This window comes from Pleurodeles waltl, chromosome 4_2 (assembly GCF_031143425.1).
Source record: "Pleurodeles waltl isolate 20211129_DDA chromosome 4_2, aPleWal1.hap1.20221129, whole genome shotgun sequence".
Lineage (NCBI taxonomy): Eukaryota > Metazoa > Chordata > Amphibia > Caudata > Salamandridae > Pleurodeles > Pleurodeles waltl.
Window position 1 is genome coordinate 740,760,616 of NC_090443.1, and position 13,118 is coordinate 740,773,733.

A 13,118-nucleotide genomic window follows, 5' to 3' on the forward strand; every position below is an offset into this window, starting at 1 on the left:
AGCCCTTCCAAGGCATTAGCGGGGCATAGCTTGAATATTGCCACACGCGCATTGGAAATTACCACCAACCATAAACAGGAAAGTGGAACAGGAAAGCTAACACAGGTAACGCTTACACAGGTAACGCTTGCTTGCAGTTTGCTGTATTGTACTGTGTGTTAGTAGATAAATACTCCTTTTTACATTAAAACAAAGTTGTATTCTTTGCTACAGTATTCGTGTGGTTCAATGTTTCTGTAGTCGATATTCTGACATATAACTAGCTCGTGAGAGTCAGTGTGGAGTTAGGGTGGCCAGCCATACAGTATTTGTGAGACTGTCAATGTAGTGATTTCATAGCTGTTGTTGAAGTCCCACACAAAGCCTGCGCAAGACTTGGGAAGCAGCCCTATTAATTTGTCCTTAAGCTGGGGTCCTGCTTTGCCCTCCATGGCATGGCCAGCGTGCACAGCATGCTACTAGGTATATCATCAATGGTCTAGTGACAGTCGAAGACCTGACTGATTGTGAAAAGCTTGCTGGAGGAAGATGTGCTTGGGCCTCTGCCACTGAGGGAGGATTGGATTCCAAGTGGTAAGGCTGAAGAGGCATGTGGGTGGTTGGGCGTGCCTCGTCCACCACTGAGCAGCTTGCTCTCACTATTCCTGGGAATGGAACGGAGATATGTCTTTGAAATTAAAGGAACCTGTACTGAGTGTTGAGTGTCTGTTCCATTGCACAGGGAATAGTGCGGCTGGCTGCAGTTGGTGGGATCGGCACATGGCTTGAGGGACTAGGATGTATTTCCTTCAGTAGGCTCTTTCTCCCAGAGCAAGAAAGAGAAAAGCAGAAAAGAAGGAAGAAGGTGAATAAAGGAAACAGTGACAAATGGAGAATGTGTGGTATGAATAAGAATCCACAAGAGTGAACTAAAGAGTCAGGAAGTGTACAATGATGTAAGAAATGGGCATGATGTGGAATCAAGCTAGGCAGACTTGGTATCTTATAACCCTGGCACATAAAATCACCAGCTGAAAAACACTGGGCCTTTGTACTTTTTTATTTTTTATTTTTACAGATTAGGCGCTGGATCTGCTGCTCCTCGGTTTTACAGAGGCTTTGTTATGGTAGGAAGGAACTCTACCTGTATATTGTGCTTAACTCTAAATTGCTCCATGCAAAGCCATTGGTGGCTTTGCATTGTGGGACATATAGTTTCAGGATTGCTAATGTACGTTTACGCATAGAAATCTAGTTAAAAAAGTGTTTTTTGGCAAATAAGCCACAACTGGCCGGTGGAGTAACAAATAACATTCATTCACATAGTGGTTGTGTAGCCATTGTTAAAGAGAGCACCCGTTCATGGCTGTCCTGTACAAATGTTGGCAACGCTTTTGTCTGAGGTGTTCACAGAAGGGACAATGTCTCTGTGTGTGCCTGGACATCCCCCTTTCTGAGACTGGAAGTAAGCTGTGAGTGTTTGATCCATTACCTCTCTGTGTGTTCAGCATGATGGCGGAGAGCACTGTTTCTCAAAATGCATTATTTTTCCTAACAGTATCCGACATTATCTGATAGAGACAACTAGCTACAGATTCCGTACCTTAGAACTCTCCCCAGGCAGCAGACTGGATCTGGAAAAAATCTCCAGCAGCAACATCACGCGTCAGCAGAGGGCGTCGCGTGACTCTGCATCAATGTCATCCTCTGGATATGACGTCAACGGAGTTCCTATAATTCCCCCCCGATCCGCTGATGTCCGTTTCTTCTTTTCAGTGCAGCACTCAGATCCGGAGTAGTGTTTACCTCTGGCCATTTTTTGGCCTTCCCTTTCAGCAGTTTTCGTAGTTGGAACAGTGTTTATGCCTTCTGGAAATGTCGGTTACGGGCCCCATTCTGTTTGTATGAAGTGTTTAGGCACCCACCACAACACCGAAGATTGTAATGCCTGTCAACAGTTGAGGCCTAAGAAGTTGCGGGAGTGGCGGATGAAGCTCCTGGAGGCGCGGATGGCGCAGTCTTCACAGGACCCTTGTACATGTTTGTAGGAAAATGGCTCCCTGTTGCAGTTATCCCCCAGTTTTTGCCTGATATTGATGCAGACTTGACTGAGAAGTGTGCTGGGACCCTGCTAACCAGGCCCCAGCACCAGTGTTCTTTCACTTAAAAATGTATCATTGTTCCACAATTGGCACATCCCTGGCACACAGATAAGTCCAATGTAAAAGGTACCAGTGGTACCAAGGGCCCTTGACCAGGAATGGTCCCTAAGGGCTGCAGAATGTGTTGTGCCACCCTAAGGGACCCCTCACCTAACACATGCACACTGCCATTGCAGATTGTGTGTGTTAGTGCGGAGAAAAAGGCAAAGTCGACACACAAAATACTGCCTGCAGTATGGGTAAGTCACCCCTCTAGCAGGCCTTAAAGCCCTAAGGCAGGGTGCACTATACCACAGGTGAGGGCATAGCTGCATGAGCAATATGCCCCTATAGAGTCTAAGTCCATTTTTAGATATTGTAAGTACAGTGTGGCCATATTCAGTATATGGTCTGGGAATTTGTCAAAACGAACTCCACAGCTCCATAATGGCTACACTGAATACTGGGAAGTTTGGTATCAAACTTCTCAGAATAATAAACCCACACTGATGCCAGTGTTGGATTTATAAAAAAATGCACACGGAGGGCATCTTAGAGATGCCGCCCCGTATTTTGCCCCAATCCTTCAGTGCAGGACTGATTGGTCTTTGCCAGCCAGCCACTGAGATGAGTTTCTGACCCCCTGGGGGTGAGAGCCTTTGTGCTCTCTGAGGCCAGGAACAAAGCCTGCACTGGTTGGAGGTCACACCACCCCCTGCATGAATTGTAACACCTAGCAGTGAGCCACAAAGGCTCAGGCTTCGTGTTACAATGCCCCAGGGCACTCCAGCTAGTGGAGATGCCTGCCCCCCGGACACAGCCCCTACTTTTGGCGGCAATTCTGGAGGAGATAATGAGAAAACAAGTAGGAGTCACCCACCAGTCAGGACAGCTCCTAAGGTGTCCTGAGCTGAGGTGACCCCTGCCTTAAGATATCTTCCATCTTGGTTTTGGAGGATTCCACCAATAGGAATAGGGATGTGCCCCCCTCCTCAAAGGGAGGAGGCATAGGGAGGGTGTAGCCACCCTCAATGACAGTAGCCATTGGCTACTGCCCCCCAGACCTAAACACCCCCCTAAATTGAGTATTTAGGGGTGACCCTGAACCCAGGAAATCAGATTTCTGCAACCTACAAGAAGAAGAAGGACTGCTGACCTGAAAGCCCCACAGAGACGACGGAGACAACAACTGACTTAGCCCGAGCCCCACCAGTCTGTCTCCAGACTCAAAGAACCTGCACAGCGACGCCTCCAGCGGGACCAGCGACCTCTGAGGACTCAGAGAACTGACCTGCACCTAAAGGACCAAGAACCTCCTGAGGACAGCGGCTCTGTCCAGAAACAGCAACAAAATTGCAACAAAGAAGCAACTTTAAAGAGACTCTCACTTCCCGCCAGAAGCGTGAGTCTTCATACTCTGCACCTGACACCCCCGGCTCGAGTTCAGGACAACAAACACTGCAGAGAGGACTCCCTGGTGACTCCAACAACGTTGACACCCTGAGTTGACCTCCCTGCACCCCTACAGCGACACCTGCAGAGAGGATCCAGAGGCTCCCCCTGACCGCAACTGCCTGGTAACAAAGGAACCTGATACCTGGACCAAGCACTGCACTCACAGCCCCCAGGACCGAACGGAACCACCTACCAGTGCAGGAGTGACTAGCAGCCGGCCCTCATCCTAACCCAGTCGGTGGCTGGCCCGAGAAGCCCCCTGTGCCCTGCCTGCATCGCCAGAGTGACCCCCGGGTCCCTCCATTGATTTCTACAGCAAACTCGACACCTATTTTGCACACTGCACCTGGCCGCCCCTGTGCCGCCCCTGTGCCGCTGAGGGTGTGTTTTGTGTGCTTGTTTGTGTCCCCCCCAATGCTCTACAAAATCCCCCTGGTCTGCTCCCCGAGGACACAGGTACTTACCTGCTAGCAGACTGGAACCGGAACACCCCTGTTACACATAGGCACGTATGTGTTTTTGGCACTCCTTTGACCTCTGCACCTGACCGGCCCTGTGTTGCTGGTACTGTGGCTTTGGGGTTGCCTTGAACCCCCCAATTGTGGGTTGCCTATGCCCAGGAGACTGACTGTGTAAGTACTTACCTGAGAAACTAACCAACATTTACCTCCCCCAGGAACTGTTGATTTTTGCAGTGTCCACTTTTAAAATAGCTATTTGCCATTTTAACCAAAACTGTGTGTAGTGCTGTTTTAAATCAAAGCTCTATACTTACCTGTGTGGAGTACCTTGCATTTTATGTACTTACCTCAAATTTGAATCTTGTGGTTCTAAAAATAAATTAAGGAAAGATATTTTTCTATATTAAAACTTATTGGCCTGGAGTTAAGTCTTTGAGTGTGTGTTCCCCATTTATTGCCTGTGTGTGTACAAAAAATGCTTAGCACTACCCTCTGATAAGCCTACTGCTCGACCACACTACTATAAAATAGAGCATTGGAATTATCTAATTTTGCCACTATCTTACCTCTAAGGGGAACCCTTGGACTCTGTGCACACTATTTCTTACTTTGAAATAGTATATACAAAGCCAATTTCCTAATATATATATATATATAAAATGTAGCTCGGTGGAAATATCTAGTGCCTCATGGGTACACATTGGCCAGGACAAGGGTTCTATACTGCCAATGGAGCAACACTTTGCTATTCTTTCGATGCTGTTAATGTGGATATTTATTGTTTGCCCTGCCCTGCTCTTGTAGGTCTGGGCCATCATCCATTGGTTATGGTTCCTGTCTTTACGTTCATGTCCCATTAGGGCTTTTTTAACTTCCTGGCCATATTTCTTCATTCTGTCAGACATTTCCTCCTTCCTAACCTCACATTGTTTTTGTGTTTAGGACTGTTGTCCACTGATATCGACATTCACATTTGGGCTTAAAGATTTCTGCAGGTCCAGTGTTCCAACCCCCATTCTGGGGAACAGAGTCAAATATATCTTATATTTCAGAATATTTCATTATTGGGTCAACATATTGGATCGCTTTATTATACGCTTCTTGTCTCTCCGGGATTCTGCCACTTTTTCCTTCAGTCCTTTCTTCAGCGACTTTTCTGTTTTTTGGATTGTCATTGCACCGTGAGGTTTCTGTTGGTTTTTAGCAGTAGGTAGTTCTACCAACCTCTTTTAACTTTTAGTCCGCTAGCACTGATTTTCCTGTTTGGCTAGCTTTTCTTTCTTGAGGGGTGTACTCTCTCTCCCCTCTTTCCTGTGTTGTGGTTGTTGAGGAACTCTTTTCTTTCTATGTTTTTCTATATATTATATATATATATATATATATATATATATATATATATATATATATATATATATATATATATATATATAGGCATGTATATCTCTGTATCATTTCTGCTTCATTGGTCTAAGTCTCTATTTTTATATCGGCGTGTGTGTTAACCTAGCCCTATGCATATCTATAAACAACATATGTATGAACACAACCATGTCTTTACATCTATATCCGTGCATATGGGTGTCTGGGCATGTATCTTCCAGACCTCCTAATTTCATCACTGTATGTCATGCATATGGCAAACCTTTTGTGTCTCCTGTCGACTGGCCCAGTGCACAGCACTCCCCCTCACTGCGCATGTATGTTTGGCGAGCCATCTTGGGCCAGCCAAACACGCATGCGCAGTAAGCTCTCTCAAGCCCAGCAACAGAGTTGCCAGGCTTGAGAGCCTACACAGGCTCCCAGTCTGCCTGGGAGCGCCCTGGCTGGGTGCTCCCAGCCAATCCTGACGCTGCTCTGAGCAGCGTTAGGATTGACGCAGGGCAGGCTGGGAGCCTGTGCCTGGAGCGACGACTTGGGAGAGAGGAGCGGCGCGCAGCGGAGAAGGTACGTTTTAAAAACATTTAATTTTAATAAACTTAAATGTATTAATGCCCCCTGCCCCCTACGCGCTGCCCCGCCCCGAGGAATCCCCACGAGCCGCAACTGCCTCTAGGGTTACTCTTTGATGGGTGTACCCTTCCTAATATCTCAATGGCTTTTGGGGGTGCTTTTGCATCTTACTCCTTCAGCTCCTTCTCTGGGGCACTTCATGTTATTTTCCTTTTGTTCTGTACCAAAAGATTCATTTTCATTGCTATATGCTCTGACCCCATGGCGTTTCATATTTTCTTAAAATATCCTGAGGGTCATCCACTGCTCTTCTGGAGACATGAATGTTTCTCCTCACCTCTGTCTGTCTCATGTCTGGTCTACTAGTCCTTTAGTTAGACCAGTTGCTTATTGCAAGACTTGTGTAGGAGGTGTTTACTGACCCTCCTTCTGGGTTGATATTGCTGTGGTATCTAATTCTAAGGTAAGGAATCTGCAGCTAGTTGTCTCTATCAGGTGAACAAGTTACTTACCTTCGGTAACGCCTCATCTGGTAGAGACATAGACTAGCCGCAGATTTCTTACCGACCCACCCATCTTGCCTGCTCTGTGAATTGTTTTTTCTTACTTCAGTCTCAGTTTCTTGGCATTCTATTGACATGCTTTTCAATTTAGTAGTTGTAAATCAAAATTACATCTATCTCTTGTTGATACACTGTTTCATTGCCAGTTTCTATAGTGGCTCCACATTGCTGCGCGGATTCTAGTACCAGGAGAAACTGATGTCAGCACGTCAGAGGAGGGATTATACGGACTCCGTCGATGTCATATCCGGAGGATGGCGTTGATGCTGAGTCGCCCAATGCCCCCTTCCGACGTGTGGAGGTGCTGCTGGAGATTTTTACAGATCCCGTCTGGCACCTGGGGAGAGATCTAAGGTACGGAATCTGCAGCTAGTCTACGTCTTTACCAGATAAGGTGTTACCGAAGGTAAGTAACTTTGTCGAGAGACAATCTGCCTGAAGCCCATAGGTGTTTATTTTAATCCTTTGGGTGCACAAAATGCTTCTGAAGTGCCTTCATCCATTGCGACCAGCTAGAGCTTCTTCCAAACACCAATGGAAAAATTGCCATCCTATGCAGAGAAAAGGTGCAGGCTGCTCCTCCGCCCACATCTGGAGCGCGGTAGCAACATGCAATTACCCGTACACCCCACACCTACACCCCCCCCTCTTCTAAGGGGGGGACAAATCTGAGTGGAACTGTCTAGAGTGGCGCCCTTCAGTCTCATGGGACAGCCGGAACAGTTCCTGGCAGCCTCTGAGGTCACCACTGAGACACGCAGCAACATTTCTACTGACCTCACTCACCATGGGACCAGTCTTTCGTCTGGTGCACACAGAACAGGATTGGACCAACACTACTCCAGTGATTGGCTCCACTGTGGCAGTAAGGCAGATTCAGCTGTGTGCCACTGGCAGCACACCCATACTTGAAAGGCAATGTGTACCTATCAGGGGAAGCTCTGAACCTTGCATGATAATGTGTATCTAACTAGGGCATTATGCTAGCATGGAAATATATACCTAAATTTAGCACTTCGATAGTGTCATGGCAATGTGTACCCAACTGTAGCAAATATGAATCTGTGGTCTCAACAGGTATCTTAACTGTGCGGAGGGAGGCAGTGGTGACCAGTGGTGCTGAAAGTATGGGTGTGGCAGATGCTGCAACACCCCCCAGAAATTGTGTAGTAATTTTATGTGGATAATGGGCAGTAATGAAGCATTTTGACATGTCATCTGCAAACACTATGGGTTGCTTGTGTTACGGTTCCGGGAGGAGCTGGCCAGGTAGTTCAGACAGGACTGATCCTACTAAAGCAGGGCAAGACTGATTTGCATATGGTTGAGTCCAAACTGAGGAGCATATTGGGCAAAAGATCAATGGTATGGAATGCTACCCTGAGTGATTGTCAGTGGTTAGACTTATTGCAAGTGTTCCTCCCATCATCTTCCATGTGCTTATGTTTAAAAAAGGGCTGTAATAAAAGTATGTTGCTCATATTTAAAGAGTCAAAGATTACAAGTAATTAAACCAGGGGCCAACCGTTTGTAACAAACTACTGTTAATTCTGTTACCTACTTTACATTCTGCATGCAAACCAATATTTTTTTGTTTTAATTTAAGCATTTCTACTGACATACTCACTTTGTATTTGTAAAAAAACACATTACTTAGATTCCTTGCTACAGTTTATGAATGTTGTACATTTTATTATCCCCACTGGAGGTAGAAATGAGACATATGCCTTATAATGGTAGCACTGGGTGGAAAAAAAACATTCAAAACATGTTAATTTTACTTTGAGCAGAGCATATGAGGATAATGTCAAGTGACTTATTATTTATGTCTTTCGAAATATCTTCTTTTTTTAAGTGAAATTGATATCAATAGATCCACCAAGCAGTACTTTTATGACATACCATAGGAAGATTGACTGTGTTACTAGCCAACATAATCAATTATCATTACGTTTATTTCGATTTATTTTGGCTTTCAGGCTGAAACATCCACATCCTTTTTCTAGTATTTATCATGTTATAATAATTATTTAGGACCCAATGTACAAAACACTTTTATACTTGAAAATCCTACAGTTCACAAAAACGTAGGGTTTCTTTCCACAAAAGATTTTTTAAAATGTACTAAAGTGCATCTCCAGAGAATATCAGACATATTTCCAGAGGTAATATTGTAGGATTGCCTGGTAAAAACATGTATTTTTCTAGAATTTTAAAGACAGATATGCAGCATGTTTTTCCTACAAAAGAAAGAGTGCAGAAACACCAGCGTTAACATTAACCTTACCCTCCCCCCACCCCATCGCCAAGAAATTTCGAAAATATTTTTGGACTTTTATAAAAATCTATACACTGAAAATAAGTCAATTAAGCCGGAAGGCGGCATCAACTTTTTAAAGAACATAAATCTTCACAGTCTTAAAATGATCAAAAATCCTCCTAAATAATTAGATTTCTTTAAATGAGATAGAACCATTAATAAATTAACTAAACAACAAGTTGCTTACCATCGTTAATGCTTTATCTGGTAGTGACTCTATCTGATAGAGGCTCCTAGCTGCAGATTCCTTACCTCAGAATAGATAACATAGCAATATCTCTCCCAGAGGTGGGTGTGCGATTTGTTCCAGTCAACGCCCTACTGAAGAAGTCAACAGCACAATCCAGTGCCCTCGGTAGCTACAGACCCATCTCGCTCCTGCCTTTTCTGGCTAAAGTCATGGAAAAAGGCATCAATTCCCAACTCGTAGACCACCGTCAACTCATATACTGCTATCAATCTGGCTTTTGAACCAGCCACAGCACAAAAACAGCCCTCATTGCAGCCACGCCACCAATGACATCAGAATCATCCTCAACCGAGGAGAAATGGCCTCAATCATACTCCTGGACCTCTCCATAGCTTTCAATACGGTCTCCGACAACTGACTCATCAGAAAGTTTCAGTATTTGGGTAGACTTCCCCCTACACTTCAAAACCCAAGCAACTCATCTATGGAGCCACTCAATGATCATCTATGAGCCCAACACTCTTCAACATTGACCTAACACCCATTGCGGACATCATCAGAGATCACAGCATAAACATAGTATCTTACGTCGACGATACCCAGATCATCCTCTAATTTACTGACTCAACCAGCACTGCCAAAGCAAACTTTGCCAACTGCATGAGCAAAGCCACTGCTTGGATGAAAAACAATGGTCTCCAGCTCAACACAGTATCTTCTGCAACAACCTCTCCCCCTGGGATGCCTCTTGGAGACCCTCCAAACTTGGCCCACACTTACGCCTACAGCCCACGCCGAGAACCTTAGGATTATCCTGGACACCAGTCTCCATGAACAGACAGATAAATGCTGTCGCCTCATCATGCTTCCACATCCTGTGAATGCTGTGGAAGATTTTCAAGTGGATCCCACTTAACACCAGACAAACAGTCATCCAGGCTCTTATCGCAAGTAGAATGGACTACGGAAATGCTTTCTGCTTTGGAATCCCAGCCCATGTTCTATTCCGAATCCATACCACCCAGAACACTGCCGCCAAACTCATCCCAAACATTCCGCAAAATAACCACATGTCTCCACACCTCAACAATCTCCACTGGCTCCTGGTCCATGAAAGATGTAAGTTCAAGCAACTCATCCACACCTACAAAGCTCTCCACAACACCAGTCCAGCGTACCTCAAAAATCCCCTCGACTTCTACCAACCCACCAGACACCTTCAATCTGCATCCCAGGCAAGAGCACACCTCCCTGGCATCAAGAAGGCCAGAAGCAGAGGACGCTCCATATCACACCTCGCAGCTAAGACCTAGAACAACCTCCTGAAATACCTCAGAACCTACCCCTTCCTCATGGACTTCTGAAGAAACCTCAAGACATGGCTCTTCTAGACAAAACAGGCATGATCTCCTCCTCCCCACTTCAGGCCTGCCCTACTCAGTGCCTGAATACCCTCAGGGGTGATTAGCCATGCTGTACAAATCCACATAACATAACATCATCCACATGGAATTCTTTGGTACAATCAATGTAGAACAATAACGCGCTTTTTGGATTTAGACAGTAGAGTCTCTCCTCTTATTTAGAAGGATGAGGAGGGGAAAAAAGGTAGACAGAGTTATGATTTGCACAACATGAAAATGGGGCAGTGCCTTTGGTAAAAGGGATGCTCGAGCCCTGCGAACCTGTTTGTCTTGGACAAATGAAGTGTAGGGAGTGTTTATGGAGAGAGCTCGTAACTCACCTTCCTGGCAGATGTTATCACTACAGGAAGACAGTTTTTAGAGTTAAAAGCAGCAGAGGGCAACTATGAATTTGCTCAAAAGGGGAACACATGAAGAAGGTAAGACTAAATTCAAGTCCCATTGGGGCATAATGAAGGGCGTAGGAGGAAACAGATGCTGTAAACCTTTAAGGAATCTAGGGCCAGATGTGCGATGCATTTTGGCAAGTACCAAAGGCAAAATGCAAAAACTTCTTACTGACTTGCTTTTGCAATTCGGAAGGGGAGTGTTTAGAGCGTCCCTTCCTAATACCGAATCACACTGGCATGTATGAATGTTTTGCAACTGGAATGCAGTCGCTAAACATTCATACTTTACAGATTCCGTGAAGAAGGTGGTAAGCCATTCACAAACAGGAATGGGGGCACCAATATTTTGTAAGAACAAGCAGTGGCTCCACAAACCAATGCCTCCTATTAAAAAATGAAAAGGAGACTTTTAATTTTTTTATTTGAAATACATCCCGTTTTCCTTTAAGAAAAATGGTCTGCATCTAGAAAAAAAAAGTATTCTTTATTTAAAAAGTGGTCACAGACATGGTGGTCTTCTGACCACAGCAGGCCACTAACCCTGTGAGTGCCGGCCATTCCCAATGGGTTGCAAATTGTGACCTGCCTCATGAATATTAATGAGGCAGGTCCCTTGCAAACAATTTGGGAATCGCTAATGGTGTCTCAGACACTGTTGCACATTAGTGTTTGTGACTTGCAATTTGTGAGTCACAAAAAAATGCAAATAGCAAGTCACAAACACTGAGGGTCGTACATCTGGCCCTTAGGCACAAAAGGTGACCTGAACAGGGAAAGTTGGTCCGGCAACAGTAGAATGGCAAAAATGGTGGACAGGTATCTTTTAACTGTGCTGAAAGCAAAGCCTTTCTAGGCCAGGGAGAGAACAAACAAGAACTTCAGACAAGGGTGCAGACAGAGGATCAACTGATTTAGACGTACACCAAGCCACAAACATGCCCCATCTGCAAGCGTATTTAGTTTTAGTGAAGGAACACTTGGCTGCTAGAATGACACCACACATTTCAGGAGGGAGATCAAACACCCTCAGCTGTCACTACTCAATCTCTATACATGAAGGTCGAGAGTGAACAGGTTCAAGTTAAATATCCTGTCATGTTGCTATGACAGAAGATCGTTGCGAAGGGGCTGCCTGACTGCAGGACAGATGCTCATCCTCAGCTGTTTGGGATTCCATACTCTCCATGCCTGGTCTGGAACCACTAGGATGACTTGGGCCAGGCTTTCTTGATCTTCTTGAGAACTCTGAACAGGCGTGATATCAGCATAAAGGCATACAGGAGTCCTGAGCTCCACTCTAGATGAAATGCATCTCAGAGCAAGAGCCGCTTTAGAAACTCCAGCATGCAGAAGTGCTGACAGGGCACATTCTCGGCAGTGGAAAATAGATCTAACTAAGGCTCTTCACAATCTCAGAAGAGACTTTGCACTACCTCTGGATGAAGATGCCATTTGTGATCCGCTAGGCATCAACAGCTGATTTTATCCTCTCTGATGTTCATGGAGCCCACCACGTGTTGAACCACCAGGGAAATGCCATGATTTCCAGGCTTGCCCAGAGGTGCGAGGCCTCCTGACAAAGGGTCCATGTCCCCTTCCCACCCTGTTTGTCGCAGTACCACATTGCAGTGGTGTTGTCTGTGAATGCTTGAACTAGCCTTCCCTGATTGAGGAATGAAAGGCTTTCAATGCCAGTTGTATCGCTCTTAGTTCAAACAGATTGATGTGGAGCTGAGACTCCACCAGAGACCAGAGTCCTCTGATCTCCACCTCTCCCATGTGGCCATCCCAGCCCAGGAGTGACACATCTATCACCACTGTGAGCTTTAGGTGGGGAAGAGAGGGAGACTCGCCTTCATCCGTCAATTGTTGAGGTAGGGGAAGACTGAAACCCCTAACCTCTGCAGATGCACTGCAACCACCTCCATCACCTTGTTGAACATCAGAGGGATACTGGTAAGACTGAAGCGGAGTACAGCGAACTGATAATGCTCCTGGCCCACCATGAACCACAGATAACATTTGGACAGCAAGGCCCTGCAAGTCTAACGCTACCTCCCAGCTCCAGAGTCGAGGGCAGATAAGACTTGAGCCAGGGTGAGCATCTTAAATTATTCCTTTTTCAAGAAGTAGTTCAGAGGGTGCAGATATAGGATAGGATGTAGTCCTCCATCTTTTTTTGGCAGCAGCAAGTAGTGGGAATAGCAACCATGATCTACTTCTGATTCTGGTACCCTCTCAATGGC